At 40.6% G+C, this 17345-nt stretch overlaps 1 pseudogene; it reads left to right on the top strand.

Moving 5' to 3' along the window:
* Positions 1 to 5213: 5213 nt before the first annotated feature.
* On the top strand, positions 5214 to 8362 carry LOC133737664 (damage-control phosphatase At2g17340-like; annotated as a pseudogene).
* The last annotated feature ends 8983 nt before the right edge of the window (positions 8363 to 17345 follow it).

Raw genomic sequence — 17345 nt, 5'->3', positions numbered from 1 at the left:
ATTTCAAGTACATGGGTGAGATTGTGAGAATGCGGCTGCTCCTGTAACGTTTTTTTTTTTTTTTTTCCTTGGCAATTTAAGTTTCATTAAACAAACCAAAAAGAACAGAAACTTACCAAAAACCCTCAAAACATCAGGGGAGGATAGGTCAGACCATCAAACAACAAAATTTCAATAAGAGAGGGTTAGTGACCCAGGAAGAAGGGCACTTCCTAAGCAAAAAGCTACATGATCAGGAAAATTGTCTCCCTTCTTCATTGTTTCTTTTTTATTCTTTGGCTAATTGTTACTTACAAGTCATGCACCATTTTGTACCATTTGTCTAAGCTCAAACTTGAAGCTGTGGACTCTCATCCGTAAAAATTAGACATACAATAATGGGTGTTGGTGATCTCACCTCACGTCTAAGGTGTTAGGTGTTCAAAGTTCTTTTGTTTTGTTTTTTTTTTTTTTTTTGAGAAGCTTAAGAGAGATAGGTTTTGATTTTGGTACTACACATTTTGGCATGATTCTGAGCTTCGGTTCCCATTCTCTTATCGTACAGCTCAAAATGTATGCTCATAAAGGCACATTGAACATTCTAAACAGAGTTCATCATTGTACAAGATAAAGGTTTTGGTAGGTAACTTCCAAATTAAGAAAATTCGAGATAAAAACCAACTGTAGTACAATTTTTTAACTTTTTAATTTTAATTTTAAATTTTTTTTTATAGTGATGTCAAGTTCCAAAGCAGGAAGTAATAAAAGAAGGGAGCTTCTATTCATACCTCCAATATTGGTATTTGAACCTCTCTCTCTTTCCAAATAATAGTTGACTTTGTCAATTCATGTCAAATTACCAATAAAGACATAAATAAGGAAAAAAAAATCTCTTCTTATCTCTACGAACAGTAATACTCTTCAACTTGGGGGAAAACTTTCTCTTCACTTATATAAACGCTAAAATATATATCGCCAAAAGTTATTTAACGTTGTAATCAAAATTTTCAGAATTTGACTTTATCCTCGTAAAGTGATAGACTTCCTTGCTGAGATAACTGACAATTTACAAGATCTATCACTACGCTATAAAAAATAAAAAATAAAAGGAGAGAAAATGGGAAATACAAAGACACCTTAATTGATGAAGCCCTACTCATTCTGAATGCAAACAAACATGTGAACGAGCGGCGACAAAAAGCAGTACTCTAGCACGTTTATATAATAAATGCAGCAATGGGTAGTTGTCCACAAGATCTTCCCGCACATCATCAGTCAGAGCAATTTTATGTGGAACTATTCTATAGATATGATGAAAAAATCAACCCTATGATATAAATCTATAGAGAATGCACTAGACTCATGGTTGATTATTGTAATTTCCTCCACTATCCCATACATATCTAAAACAAAAGAACCATGTTCATTTCAAGTTGCTATTGAATCAGTTTAGGGACAATGACACCTAAATGCAATGAAAATAATACTTGGAAAACATATTTGTACGAGATGATGAGCAAACATGGTATTGTTGCCTACGCTAAGTAAGAGTTGACAATTCATTGAAAAAGTGCTAGCACCTCTGTAACTCATATATGGAGGATGAACTTCCAAAAAAAAAAACAAAGGCTGCAATTCCAAATCTTCAAAAACTAAAGGAGGTCCAACTAATGATTTTTGAAAATATGAATAGAATCAAAAAAAAAAAAAAAAGGGTTTTGTTGATTTTATTGGACGATGGGCATTATAGGAAGATTAGAGAGGTGTAGATAGTAAAATGGTTATTGGTAAAAGTAAGTTGGAGGTCTATTAAGTGGGGAGGTCCAAATGCCAAATTTGGAGGTATGAATAGAAGCTCCCATAAAAGAATTACAAGATGTGTTTTACAAATAGAATGACTCATTACATCAGAGTTGTGAAAGTTAACGAGTAATTTCTACAAAAATAAAAATTTGAATCAACCTTAAACTCATTTATATTGACGGATTTGCAATACAAATTACAGAAGGGTATGTTTCTTGTCACCTAACCAGACGTAAGATATATCTATTGAAAATTTTAATGAGACAAAAATCTCGGTAACATAAGCCTTTACATGGACATCAGAATGGCTAGAGATGGTACGATGCCATCACTATCGCACCTTCCAGATTGAGTGCAGATACACCGACACTGAGACAACGTACACTGGAAACACAAGAACTGAATTAAACACAGACACAATTGAATATCTGATCGAGATGGATGGCCATTGGCCAAATTGAAAATTAGTTGTAGCTAGATATTTCATGCTACCAGAGAGAACTTACATTGAGCCAAGGAAAAAGGCAAGGGACAGATGAAAGCCAAATAGGAATACAGAAACAACAGCTGTAAGCAGCATTGCTACCGAAGTAGAATACACCTGCAGTACGTAACTAAATTAGATCAGAATCCCTAAAAAGCCAGGAAGTTACCAATGTGTATTCCAATGAACTTCCATCAATTATAATAACCAATAGGGAAAAAATCATGAATAGTACCCGAAGTAAGGCTCACTACGAATTTCAGTACACAAATTTCCAAAACATAAACTTTAGTACATCAAATATTAAGCCCGACCCAATATACGTACACGACGTCAATGACTCCGTCAGACGTCGTGCCATTATGCACATAATGAAGGGCAAAATAGGTTTTTTCATTTGTCAAGGGTTTCCTCTCCCTCACTCTCTCTGACTCTCCCCCTCCCTCTCCCTCTCCCTCTCTCTCTCTCTCTCTCTAGAATGGCTCTGCAACTCCAGGAAACACTGAAGGAGGCAATTGTAGACTACACGGGCCTATCTTTCGGCGACCTTCTTCACACTTCTGGCTCTGCTCTTTGCCGCTTACCATGTCATTTATGAGCTTTTTGGGCCGTCCGAGACCCACCACCGCCTCAGGAACTTGGAGGAGATGCAGCCTCTGCCGTCGCCGGTCCAGCTCGGGGAGATCACTCGCTCATCAACTCTGCTACCCCGAACCCACTTCACACCTCCAAGATGCTCTCTTTCCACCGTTTCGGAGCCGACCCAGTTGCAAAAACCAAGCACCAAGCTGTTTCCGGCCGAGGTACTCCTCATCCAACTCTTGTTGCAGTCAATTCGGGACTGAAGTTAGGATCAATTCGAGGTTGTGGTGGGTCTCGGACGGCCATGGAGAGAGGACCCGATCGGGTTGAATTCGGGCATGGAGCGGATCAATTCGAGGTTGTGGTGAGCTCCGATTATATGATTTGAGAGACCCGATCGGGTTGAATTCGGGCATGGAGCGGATCGTCGGCGGCAAGTACAAGCTCGGCCGCAAGAACGGCAGCGGATCGTTCGGTGAAATCTTTCTAGGTGAGTAATTCAAATTTGAATTCCGAATTGTGATCGGAGCTGATCCTCTCTGTCAGTGTTTTCAATTTCATTTTTTTGCAGCTACTCACGTGGACACGTTCGAGATCGTCGCTGTTAAGATCGTAAGTTTTCGAACTTGAAATTCCTCAGCTTGATCATCAATTTTGAGCTTTTGGTATTGGTTGTTGAGCTCCGATTATATGATTTGAGAGACCCGATAAGGGAGAGAGAGAGAGAGAGAGATTGTGCCCAGAGTAAAGGGAGATGGGAGAGCTAGGTGCCCACAGTAAGAGGAGAGAGGACCGAGTGCTCATAGTAAAAAAAATTGAAGAGACCGTTTTACCCCTTGAAATACGACAGCTGGCACGAAACTAACGGCGTCATTGACGTCGTGTATGTTTATTGGGTCGGTTTTGAAATCTCATGTACCAAAGTTTATGTTTTGGAAATTTATGTACTGAAATTCGTAGTGGACCTTACTTTGGGTACTATTCATGAATTTTTCCCTAACCAATATATTGACACTTCAAACATAAATAGGGAAAATAGGAAAGAAAAATAGTAATTAATACTTGACAAGCCACATCATAATTAATAACAGGGCAAAGACATGTAGGAGAGCTCCCAACCCCGACTAAGATTCATAAGAAAAATAATTGTAGAACATTATTCAGATCGATGCATGCAAAAGTATAGTAGTCAAGGTTTCACCAAATAATCAAAAAATTAGTGGTTCCTTATCTTACCTTCACAATATTGTCAGCGTACTTCATTACCATAGACACAGCATGCCACTGTAAAGGAATAGAAACATAGTAATGTAAGGATATTGGGCTATTACCTCTCAATACATAACTTTCCCAAGGTAACTAGGAGAGCACAAGTTGCATAAGACTAGGAAAGGACTTCTCCAACTTTCCCGGTGACTCAAGGAATCAAAGAGGCATGCAAGACTTGAAGAGAAAATCCAGGATAATCACTCTCATTGATCTTGAGTTAAAGATGGTATTCATTCCATATCACTTTACATTTAGGATTGATATGCATATCGGTTTTAATTGATTTGATCTATGTATCTGCATTAAAAGGTTTTTGAGATGTCTATCAAATAGAGATTGGATTTGCAAGTAATTAGGAAGTATTGATTTATTATCGAAATCAGTTTTAAAAGTCTTCCTTGTTTATCTTATTTGATATGAAAAAGAGATTTGATTAAGGGGGAGTCTTGCTCCTCTATAAAAGGCTTTGAAACTGATTTCATTGAGTATAGTTTTTATACATCTAAACTTGTCGTATTTGTGCTGCACATGTTTACTCAAGTCATTTTCTGAAAAAACTCTATTTGCATGTTATATGTTTCTTTTCCTTACATACTCTGTCACTCGCATATTTGATTCTCAAGATCAGTGAGACGTTGAGTGCAACGAAGACTGGAAGATTGGTTCAATTGATAGAGTGATAATTAAGTTAGGAGTTATAACAGTTGTAAAACAAGTTAGCTGTTTGCTAAGTGAAAGTGATTGTTGTGAACAACACTACTTGTATAGTGAAAACTCATTTGAGTTATAGTGGATTGATTTTCTCGTGTTGGCTACGTTACAAGCCACGCAGTGAAGTTTCCTCAGTGGAGAGGTTTACACTGCGTTAGCAATCTTTGTGTTGACTGGAAAGTGCATACTACATTTACAAAGCAGTTTTCTTAATCATTTTGTTCTATCTAGTAATTACAAGTAACAAATTGAGAGAGATAGACCGTTCATTATCAGAACCAATCAATTGTTGCAGTACTCATGCCAAATCGAACATGTCTACAATATTTTGCATCCTAGAAAATATACCTGAGTGCATGGTTGAGAATCATGAGAACTGTTATAAATGAGTGCATGCCAAATCGACCTTGTCCTCAACTCCATCCCTTCCTTCAAGAAATCCCCATTCAGCTCCCTAAACCCTAATTACTTTGTTTTTCTTATTCTGTTTGCGAATTTGATCTATTTTTTTTTCGGAGCAGGAAGCGAGCTGAGAGTGATGCTACTGTCAATGATGCTCCTGCTAAAGCTGAAACGTTTCCTCAAAGGTAAAACTACACTGAATTTCTGATTGCTTTGCTTTTTTCTGGTTAAAACAACTCGGAATCAACTAATTAGGTTAATTTTTGAAATGACTGTAACTTGTTTGTGATTATGCCTGGAAGGTACTCTGAAATACTTGAGGACTTGAAGAAGGATCCTGAGAGTCATTGCAGTCCGCCTGATTGCATTGTAAGCATTATGTTAATTTTGATTGCCACTTTAGTGCTGATGTTACTGCTATTGTGTTGATATGAACTGTTTTGTGGGGGTTCGGGTTGGGTTGGGGGATCTTTTAGCTACTTTGCAGACTTCGTGAGCAGATTCTTAGGGAGTTGGGGTTCAGAGATATATTCAAGAAAGTCAAGGTGAGTGACTCTGTTAACTGTTGTATTGCAGTTTATTGTAATGAATTGTGTCATTGACTGAATTGGAGTTTTGAATTAAACATTTAGGATGAAGAGAATGCAAAGGCCATATCCCTGTTTGAGAATGTGGTGGATCTTAATGATGCTATTGAAGATGAAGACAAGCGGGTAGAGAATCTGAATAGAGGGATATTAATTTGCTGGAAACATATTTGATCTTGGTTCTGCACAGGTATACAGATTTTATAGTTACATAGAAGTGTGTGTAAAGTTGATTGACAATCAAGTTAATATCCAACTAAGGTTGTAATTACAGAATGGATATATATTTGCCAACTAATGGAAATGAGTCAATGTGTCAACAACTTTAGGAATCAGTCTTAGGAGTGCAGGCTGGTTCGCATCCTAAAATAAGATTGCAGTATTACTTGAATCCTAATTGAAACTGCAGATCGATCTCTAATGATCGATGTTATGATCGTACTTTCTTGAAATACCAAACCATCAACAGAATCTAAAACATCACACACAAACACCAAATCTGTTGACACAGTAAAACCCTTAGAAAAGGGAAACAACTGCGGGAACTATGCCTGTAACAAAGCCACTAAAGAAATTAGCACATAAAGAATTTACAAACACTCAATCTTCCTAGACCCAATCTAGAAGGCAGCTCTGTATCTGCTAATTTGCTATTGATTCTGAATGATGGATATGAACCTCCTTCGTCATTCTTCAAATGGCACAACTCTCCACATAATCGTCAATCATCTCAAGGCACAAAGGCATGTATGCAACACACATGAAGACATACACAGATGGTGTTCTAAAGGTATGGTTTTCCGAGTTTGAACATCCTTTGGAAGCTAGACATGGAACAACTTACTAAGACATTCTCAAAGAAAATTTAGGCTCAGTGCATTTCTAGAGACATCTGAGGATAAGAGAAATTGAAGAACAGTGCTCTCTCAATGCAAGTGTATGGCTAGCTGAGTATGATAACCTATTTATAAAGATATGGAGCCGGTCACTGTGTATGTGTAATAAAGATAACTCGTTTGTTTAAGATCAGACACATTAAAAAAGCAAGCTTAAGACAAGCTGCCAGCTTAACTTAGACACACATGATTGAAACGCAAGTCTCATCCTAAGTTAGGATAGATAAGAACCTTCAGTCCTAAAACAGCAAGCAATATGAATGCAGTTTATACCTGATGATGATGAGTTGAGGAAAGTATACTTTTCTGTTTGGAAATCTCCATATTTATGAAGTCCCAAGAGATGAACAATTCCTAGTTATAATGACTCTTGATTGTTGAGCTAGGAAATGCCAATTCTACAATATTTTGCACTAACAAAGGTTTAATTCTCCACTGCTTTGATTTGGTCGCATCAGAGCTTTACATTTGAGCTTACATCACGCTGATACTTATTGATATGCATTATAAGATGGTTCTTTTGTACATAACTACATTTTAGAACAAAAGCTTTCAGTGGAGTTACCTGACCTTTTTACTTGCCCTTATTATTGAAGCTTGCTGAAGTTTCGAGAGCTGATTTCTTTTTCTTTTCCAAGAACTTAAATTGCGTTTTATGCCCCCTGTTTCAATGAGTTGCATTTTTTAGTCTACTTTGACATGATCACCTCTTTCTTATTTTGCAGGTTATGTTGGCAGCTAATGACATGCCTTCTATCAACAACGTAACCTACCCTGAACTAATTGAGATTTTGGTAAAGGTAATAGCAAAACTTTTAGAATATATTTTATTCAAAATCTTGGTTGACTCTGACATTATAAGCGACAATTCAACAGTTGAAGGACAACCACAGGAAGCTCAAGGGTGTTGATAACTTGATACTACAAATCTTTTCATTGCCAATTCCGGTAATGATTTGCCGGTAAGGGAATGGTATTTCGTATTTGTTGTCAGATTGAATTGATGCGAGTCTGTTAAAGGATTATGAATTATTAATCTATGAATAGCCTTTTTGTCTTCTCAATTCATCGGAGATTATTGATCTTGCAAGCGTGTCACAAAAGCTTGGTAGCTTGCCTACCTGGCCACTGATGCAGACCTAGTTGTCTTGGAAGGGATGGTAAAAACCTAAGAACCCTCCTGGATTCTTATTCAATTGTTGAATCAACTAGTTTATGTTGAAGATAATTTATGTATATACTGGAAATAGAGTGAATGAAGTAGGCATTATTACTGTGGTAGACATGGATGCTAAAAATGGTGTCGTGTGCGGAATATTGGATGTGTTCAATATTTTTAAATAATGTTGTTTACGTTGTCTTCACATATCTTATCTTGCTTTTGACAGGGACGTCGTGGGATAGAGACAAGACACTAATGTGCAGTTCAAGTGTGATTCCCAGAAGATTGTAATGGTAAGTTTTGTTGCTTCTAATGCTGATTTAGTCGATGAGTTTTTCTTCATTTCTGCACAATATTAATCTTGTGCAACTTATGTTTCCATCTCCCCCATCAATAATCAGGTGAAACATCCAGAGGTTGCCCAGTTTTGTCTGTTGGAGGACGGCTACACGATTGTGTCTTCAAATACAATGAAGTTTTGAGTTGATAATCCAATTGTCACACGTGGTTCTGTTTTATGTTTGTGAAATGTTGTGTCTGCGGCGTCCTTGGGTTTCTAACTGCTTGTACAAATGCCGCCTGTTTAGGATATATGTCATCAACTAGGTAATAACATTGGCCATAACGCCTATTACCTACCTGGTATCTCACTTGAGGAGTTTGACCAAAGCATACGTCATTGAACAACGGTGAACATCCAAGGACATTAATATCATTCAGGGAACCTGGAAGTCCGAAGAAGGCTTGTCAAATCCAGTATCGTAGGACGCCACAGCCTCCAAAATGATTGTCGGTTTCCCCTTGTAGCCAGTATATTGCCCTGCCCATCCGGTGGGACAATTTTTCCACTGCCAGTGCATACAATCAAGGCTCCCGACCATCCTCGGGAATTCCGTTTTTGTAGCTTTGTCGAGCAGCCGTCACAAATCTGCCGGTGTTGGTCGGCGGAGGTAAGTCTCATGATACACATTCCAGATTGTTTTCGTGAAGTGTTCTAAAATCTGAATGGCAGTGGACTTCGCAATATCTAGGTAATCATCGCAAAAGTCAGCTGTGATGCCATACGCGAGCATCCTCATGGCGCATGTCAGCTTTTGTTCAGTGGATAAGCCGACTCTCCTACTAGCATCTCTTCTTTGAACAAAATATGGGTTGTAGTTGGCCACGTTGCGCATCATCTTGTCAAAGACTCAAGGTTGCATTCTATATCGCCTACGAAATATGTTTGGTTCATACCTGCACAGATCTGTGAAGTATTGAGCTTTAAGTCGAAGATCCCTGGCCTTATAGTTTGACTTTCCGAAGAACCAACCCCATTGTGAATCCTCATATTCCAGAGTTTGGATTTGCAAGGCAACAACAGACATCATCATGGCTCTTCGACGGTTTCTCATGACGGCCTCTTCTTGATTTTTCTGCAACCATTTCATCAAATGATTCATTGCATAAACGGTTTGACAAAATCAAAAGGTAAAGAATATGGAGATTTGTAGGATTTGGATATGAGAAGTGTTTGTGAATTTGTGAGAGATGAGGATGACAACGACCCCATATTTATGGATGGTTTGAAATGATATCATCAGATAAGATATGACACGTGGCGGGCAAAGACCCAACTGTAATTTGGATAGCCAATTAGAGATTGATACGTGGCGATGAAATCACATCCAAATTCGGTTGTTTGTCATATATGCCAACACAACACATCAACATATCTTCTAAATAATTTGATTATTCGTCATATATGCTGGCACAACACAACAAAAAAATTCATTAATTGATAAGAATAATTTTTAAATATTATGATAAAAATTAAAATGAAAAATTTTACCTTATTTAATTAAATTAACATATTTTTAATATAATATTCATAAACATTATACTCATATTATATTTTAATCAAGAATAGTGAAAATAACATCCCTATATAGCACCTCATTGTTGGAGATGAGAATTGAGTCTTATATGAATAGTGCAACAAGGGATGCTAAAATGAGAATAGCACCCCCAAATAGAACTTATTGTTGGAGTTGCCCTTAGGTCCTTATTGATCTTGCAAGCGTGTCACAAAAGCTTGGTAGCTTGCTTACCTGGCCACTGATGCAGACCTAGTTGTCTTGGAAGGGATGGTAAAAACCTAAGAACCCTCCTGGATTCTTATTCAATTGTTGAATCAACTAGTTTATGTTGAAGATAATTTATGTATATACTGGAAATAGAGTGAATGAAGTAGGCATTATTACTGTGGTAGACATGGATGCTAAAAATGGTGTCGTGTGCGGAATATTGGATGTGTTCAATATTTTTAAATAATGTTGTTTACGTTGTCTTCACATATCTTATCTTGCTTTTGACAGGGACGTCGTGGGATAGAGACAAGACATTATGGCTGCGTTTGGCAACCATGATAGGATTGGATTAAGATACATGATTAGATTAGATTAGTATAAGATTGGATTTGTTATCCTCCTTGCACATGTTTGGTATTATAGGATTAGAGCCGGAATGGATAAAGATGCAAAAAGTGAGAGAAAAAATAAAAAAAGAAGAAGCAAGGTTTGAGACCCAAAGAAAGATGAACAGAGGTCATTTCTTCTTCTCCAATCGCTCCAGCGAGAACTCTTCAACTGTACTCAACTTTTCCTCCTCATTGGGCTTCGATGTCTTTGATTTCTTACTTTTCAACCCGAAACACCACACCACCACCACCAACTACATTAACACGGCCAATCCCACGCCGATCTAGCTGGGCTCAATGACTGTCGACAGCTTCTTCCGCGACGTCTGCAACAGCAGCGCCTCCGCCGAGGCCTAAGACGGTGGAGGAGGTCTGGTGGGAAATTGTGTCCAGGAAAGGAGTGTAAATGAGGTGCCTCCAGCTAGCGCAGTGGAATAGAACGAGGGAGGAGGGATGTACAGCTCACACCGCCGCCACCGGAGACGGAGAGATTGAGTGGAGGGATGTTCAGGTTCGATCAGATCGCACTGAGGATGATACAAGGGCTGGGGTTTGTATTTTGATTGAAGAGGATGGTGGTCATTTCGTCAAGGTCCAAGGATGGTTCTCGTTATAATCTTGTACTGTTGTGCATATCCCACCTTTCCAACGGGAGTTGATGTCCTACTTTGACAAGATTTAAATATCCAATCCCAGAATAATCTGAACCACCAAACAGTAGCTTGGATATATTTTTGTCCTATCCAATTATTAATCCACACAAACAAACGCGGCCATAATGTGCAGTTCAAGTGTGATTCCCAGAAGATTGTAATGGTAAGTTTTGTTGCTTCTAATACTGATTTAGTCGATGAGTTTTTCTTCATTTCTGCACAATATTAATCTTGTGCAACTTATGTTTCCATCTCCCCCATCAATAATCAGGTGAAACATCCAGAGGTTGCCCAGTTTCGTCTCTTGGAGGACGGCCACACGATTGTGTCTTCAAATACAATGAAGTTTTGAGTTGATAATCCAATTGTCACACGTGGTTCTGTTTTATGTTTGTGAAATGTTGTGTCTGTGGCGTCCTTGGGTTTCTAACTTCTTGTACAAATGCCGCCTGTTTAGGATATATGTCATCAACTAGGTAATAACATTGGCCATAACGCCTATTACCTACCTGGTATCTCACTTGAGGAGTTTGACCAAAGCATACGTCATTGAACAACGGTGAACATCCAAGGACATTAATATCATTCAAGCAACCTGGAAGTCCGAAGAAGGCTTGTCAAATCCAGTATCGTAGGACGCCACCGTCTCCAAGATGATTGTCGGTTTCCCCTTGTAGCCAGTATATTGCCCTGCCCATCCGGTGGGACAATTTTTCCACTGCCAGTGCATACAATCAAGGCTCCCGACCATCCTCGGGAATCCCGTTTCTGTAGCTTTGTCGAGCAGCCGTCACAAATCTGCCGGTGTTGGTCGGCGGAGGTAAGTCTCATGATACACATTCCAGATTGTTTTCGTGAAGTGCTCTAAAATCTGAATGACTGTGGACTTCGCAATATCTAGGTAATCATCGCAAAAGTCAGCTGTGATGCCATACGCGAGCATCCTCATGGCGCATGTCAGCTTTTGTTCAGTGGATAAGCCGACTCTCCCACTAGCATCTCTTCTTTGAACAAAATATGGGTCGTAGTTGGCCCCGTTGCGCATCATCCTGTCAAAGACCCAAGGTTGCATTTTCTATATCGCCTACGAAATATGTTTGGTTTATACCTGCACAGATCTGTGAAGTATTGAGCTTTGAGTCGAAGATCCCTGGCCTTATAGTTTGACTTTCCGAAGAACCAACCCCATTGTGAATCCTCATCTTCTAGAGTTTGGATTTGCAAGGCAACAACAGACATCATCATGGCTCTTCGACGGTTTCTCATGACGGCCTCTTCTTGATTTTTCTGCAACCATTTCGTCAAACGATTCATTGCATAAACGGTTTGACAAAATCAAAAGGTAAAGAATATGGAGATCTGTAGGATTTGGATATGAGAAGTGTTTGTGAATTTGTGAGAGATGAGGATGACAATGACCCCATATTTATGGATGGTTTGAAATGATATCATCAGATAAGATATGACACGTGGCGGGCAAAGACCCAACTGTAATTTGGACAGCCAATTAGAGATTGACACGTGGCGATGAAATCACATCCAAATTCGGTTGTTTGTCAATGCCAACACAACACATCAAAATATCTTCTAAATAATTTGATTATTCGTCATATATGCTGGCACAGCACAACAAAAAAATTCATTAAATGATAAGAATAATTTTTAAATATTATGATAAAAATTAAAATGAAAATTTTTACCTTATTTAATTAAATTAACATATTTTTAATATAATATTCATAAACATTATACTCATATTATATTTTAATCAAGAATAGTGAAAATAACATCCCTATATAGCACCTCATTGTTGGAGATGAGAATTGAGTCTTATATGAATAGTGCAACAAGGGATGCTAAAATGAGAATAGCACCCCCAAATAGAACTTATTGTTGGAGTTGCCCTTAGGTCCTTGTTGGGATCAAGCCCAGACCTAAGCCCAATTACCAACACAACTCACTAATTCCCAGACATTACCTGCACAACTCAAGGACAACAATACACATATCAGTTTGGCTATTGTCTTCTGCATCTGTAGTCTGCAACCCATCCCTTACTAGCTGCAATTGCACTTTTTGTTCTCTCTCAAGATGTGGCGGTCATGTGCCACATGTTTAGAGTAGATTGTATGAGACTAGGCTATATATGTATGCAACGGATCAATATTGAAATCATCAATGAATTATCCATTTCAATTACCTTGTTATTTCTTCTTTTAATCTTTGATCCCACTATCTGGTATCAGAGCCACCGATGCGTGGCAATCAAGTCCAACATCCATCCACGACAGTTGCCGGCGGAGCAGTCCCTCCAATACCACCCACCCACACCCCACCACCACCCACTTCCACCACCACTTCCATCTCTACAGATCGCCTAGCCACTTTCCAAGCTACGGTGGACACTCTGTAAGCCCAGAATGAAATCCTCATATCTGAAAACGACGACCCTCTTACCACCATGGAAGCCATAGCTCGTAGCTAAATATTGATGGTACACCAGTTTGCAGCTTTCCAAAACACCATGCTCTCCAATATGGTCCAAGGGCAGCCCCAGACCCCCACCACAAACACCACCTCCCCGGCTCTGAGTTTCACCACCACCTCTCTGGGCTACCTCACACCTTCATCCCCACCCCCAACTCACACTACTGAACCCCAATTCCCTTCCACTCACTACACATCCCAACTCACCTTCATTTCCTCCACTTCCACACTCATCACAACCTGCTTCGGGTTTCTACACCCCTCCTACATACCCCTCATCCACCTCCTTTGGTCCACACCCCCATATGAGTTCCACCCCACAATTTTTCACCATTACCTCAACCCCACAATAACCATTCACATCCCAACCACATCAGTTCCACCAACCCCCACCACAAAACCACCGCCCTGCTAACCAATTCTTTCTTAACCACGAGCATTACAGAACGCCTAAAATCGAACTCCCTCATTTCACCGGCGACGATGTCCTTAGCTGGCTCTCAATGGCAGAGCACTACCTGCGTTCCCACCACGTCCCTCCCTATGATTGGGTATAGCTGATAGCTAACCACTTCGCTCTCGACGCGTCCGTTTGGATGTGCGCATATGAGCTCCGCCACCCCAACCCGACCTGGGAGGAGTTTGTCACTGCCTTTCTCATTTGTTTTGACTCCGGCAGCAACTCCGATTTCAAGGGTATGTTAGCTTACCTCCAGCAAACTACCATCGTTGATGAGTTCGTCTCATCCTTTACCAAACTTTCGTGCAAGCTCCAGATTGGCCAGATAGCGAGCTGTTACCAATCTTCATCGTCGGTTTGCGGCCTGAGCTAATGCACGATGTTAAAGCCATGAATCCCACAAATCTAATTGAAGCCCAACGCCTAGCTCATTGCTTTGAAACCGCAACAACAAGTTTCGCTACTCTCATACCTTCTGCTCTCGTTCACATCAGTTTCCACCTCCATACCGTCCCCACTTCAACACCCAGTCACCCACAAACTACCCTGCAATCAAACCACCCCCAACCAATTTGCCCAACCCCGACCTCTGCTTACAAACACACCATCTTCCCAGTCACATCGACAACCACCCTTTCGCCACCTTTCAATTCCCGAACAACGAGAGCGTCGTGCCAAAGGCCTTTGCTTTAACTGTGATGAGAAATACCATGAGGGTCATGTCTGCAAAAAGCCTTTCCTCGCTATACTTGATTATCTTCAGTCACCGGAAGACACCGCCTTGATTATTGAAATCGAAGAGGCTCCTGAAAATGAAACAGCCCTATACCCCCTTCACAAAATCACCACTACCACCCTCAGCGAGATGATGAGATTGAAGGGTACAATTGGAGACTTACCCATTGACATTTTCATTGATTGCGGTGCTTCGATGAACTTTCTGAACCCTGCAGTGGTTACCAAACTGGGCTTGCCTATTGCTACACCAACTGCTATTCAGTTCACAACCGCATCGGGCCATGTCCTCTTTCCTTCCGGCATCTCTCACGACATCACCGTGCAAACCCAAGGTTATAGTTTCACTTATTCCTTCCTCCTTTTGCAGGTGGCCGGTTAGGACTTAGTCCTCGGAGTTCAATGGCTTGACACCCTTATTGGGTGGCACTTCCTCGACAAGATCATGATTTTCGTGGTGAATGGCACACGCCATGTATTACACAGTATCACCGCTCACCCTACCAAGCCCATAGCCGACTCTGAAATCCTTGACCTTATCCCATCTGACCAACTTGACACAGTTGGCCATCTCTCCTCCATCCTCTCTGAAATAGCCCAAACCTCCCCAAAACCTGAAATTTCGGCTTTGTTACAAAAATACCCTCACCTGTTTGACTCCCCATCAAGCCTACCCACATCTCGGGCCATTGACCACAAAATCCCACTTGCACCCAACACAGGCCCAGTAAATGTAAGGCCATATCGCTATGCCCATTCACAGAAAACGGAGCTTGAAGCCCAAGTAATAGAGATGCTGAAACAAGGGCTAATCAGGCCCAACTCTAGCCCATTCTCTTCCCCGTTTTTGCTCCTACGCAAAACAGAAGGCACTTGGAGGTTTTGCATTGACTATAGGGAATTAAATTGGGTTACTATCAAAGACCGTTTTCCAATTCCGGTGGTTTACGAATTGTTAGATGAGCTTCATGGGTCCTCCATTTACTCCAAGTTGGACCTAAGGTCAGGTTACCATCAAATATGGATGTGCACTGAGGACATTCACAAAATCGCCTTTCAGACACATGAGGGACACTACGAGTTTGTGGTAATGCCCTTCAGCCTTTCTAATGCACCATCTACTTTTCAAGCACTCATGCATCATATTTTTCGTGATCTTCTCCGCAAATATGTGCTTGTTTTCTTTGATGATATTTTGGTGTATAGCAAAGACTTAGATTCTGATTTAACTCATCTTGAAGAAGTGTTGAACATTTTACATGAGCATAAGTTGTATGTGAAACTGTCCAAATGTAATTTTGTCCAAGAGAGTGTCAATTATTTGGGCCACATCATCTCGGCCCAAGAAGTTGCTATGGATCATAGCAAAGTGCAATGCATTAAAGACTGGCCCAAACCAAGCACCATCAAGGCTCTACGTGGCTTTCTGGGCCTAGCCGGTTACTACCGGCTCTTTGTCAAGAACTATGGGTTGATTGCAAAGCCCTTGAATGAAATGCTGAACAAAGAAAATTTCCTCTGGACACCCAACGCAGAATCAGCCTTCTCTGCTCTCAAAACTGCCATCACCACTGCACCTGTCCTCAGCCTTCCAAACTTTGAAGATGAATTCTTCTTCGAAACCGATGCAAGCGGCTAAGGAATTGGGGCGATTCTCACACAAAACCAACACCCGCGCCGGTGGCTTTTCTTAGCAAGACTCTATCACCACGTAACCAATCTCTATCAATTTATGAGAAGGAGATGTTTGCCGCGTTATATGCAACAGAAAAGTGGAGACCTTACCTGCTTGGGAACCAATTCACCATAATCACAGATCACCAACCATTACAACACATATTCACCCAAAGAATCCTGCACAACATAAATGGGTTGCCAAGCTATTGGGGTACAATTACAGAGTGCAATACAGGGCCGGCCATCTCAACACAGTTCCGGACACCCTTTCTCGCAGCCATGAATTTTGCAGCATCCAAGGCTTCTCCTCCCCCATCTTTGACAGTATACCTGCTATTTCTGGTGCTTGCAAACTTGACCCCAAAGCCAGTATGATCATCTCAGCCTTGGAAGCTGTTGAACCCACCAAGAAAGGTTTCACTCTCCAGGATGGCCAACTCATGTACAAGCACCAAATTTTCATTCCTCAGAATACAAATTGGAGAAGCAAGGTTCTTTATGAATTTCACTCTACCTTGGCTGCTGGTTATTCCGGTTTCCTCCGAACTTTCACTCACCTTGCTCGCAACTTTGCTTGGCCAGGAATGCGGCGAGACGTAAAGCGGAATGTGGCCTTTTGCGATCAGTGTCAACGCAATAACTATGAAGCTGTCAATCCCCCTGGTCTCATCCAACCTCTCCCTATACCAGAAAACATTTGGGTTAACATTGCTATGGATTTTATCGATGGCCTTCCACCATCTGAGGGCAAGAATTCCATATTAGTTGTGGTCGATCGTTTGTCGAAATACGGCCATTTCATCACCGTCAATCAGCTGCCCAGATTGCCAAAATCTTCACCAGAGAGATTTTCCGTCTTCACGACATGCCTCGCTTCATAGTCAGTGATAGGGACAAAATCTTCATCAGCCACTTTTGGGGAGCACTTTTTCAAATTGCAAGGCACGAAGTTGTGTTGAAGCTCGACCTACCACCCACAGACTGACGGCCAATTTGAGGT

This window comes from Rosa rugosa, chromosome 3 (assembly GCF_958449725.1).
Source record: "Rosa rugosa chromosome 3, drRosRugo1.1, whole genome shotgun sequence".
Taxonomy (NCBI): domain Eukaryota; kingdom Viridiplantae; phylum Streptophyta; class Magnoliopsida; order Rosales; family Rosaceae; genus Rosa; species Rosa rugosa.
Note: the sequence above shows the minus strand (reverse complement) of the source record. Positions and strands in the feature narration are given on the sequence as shown.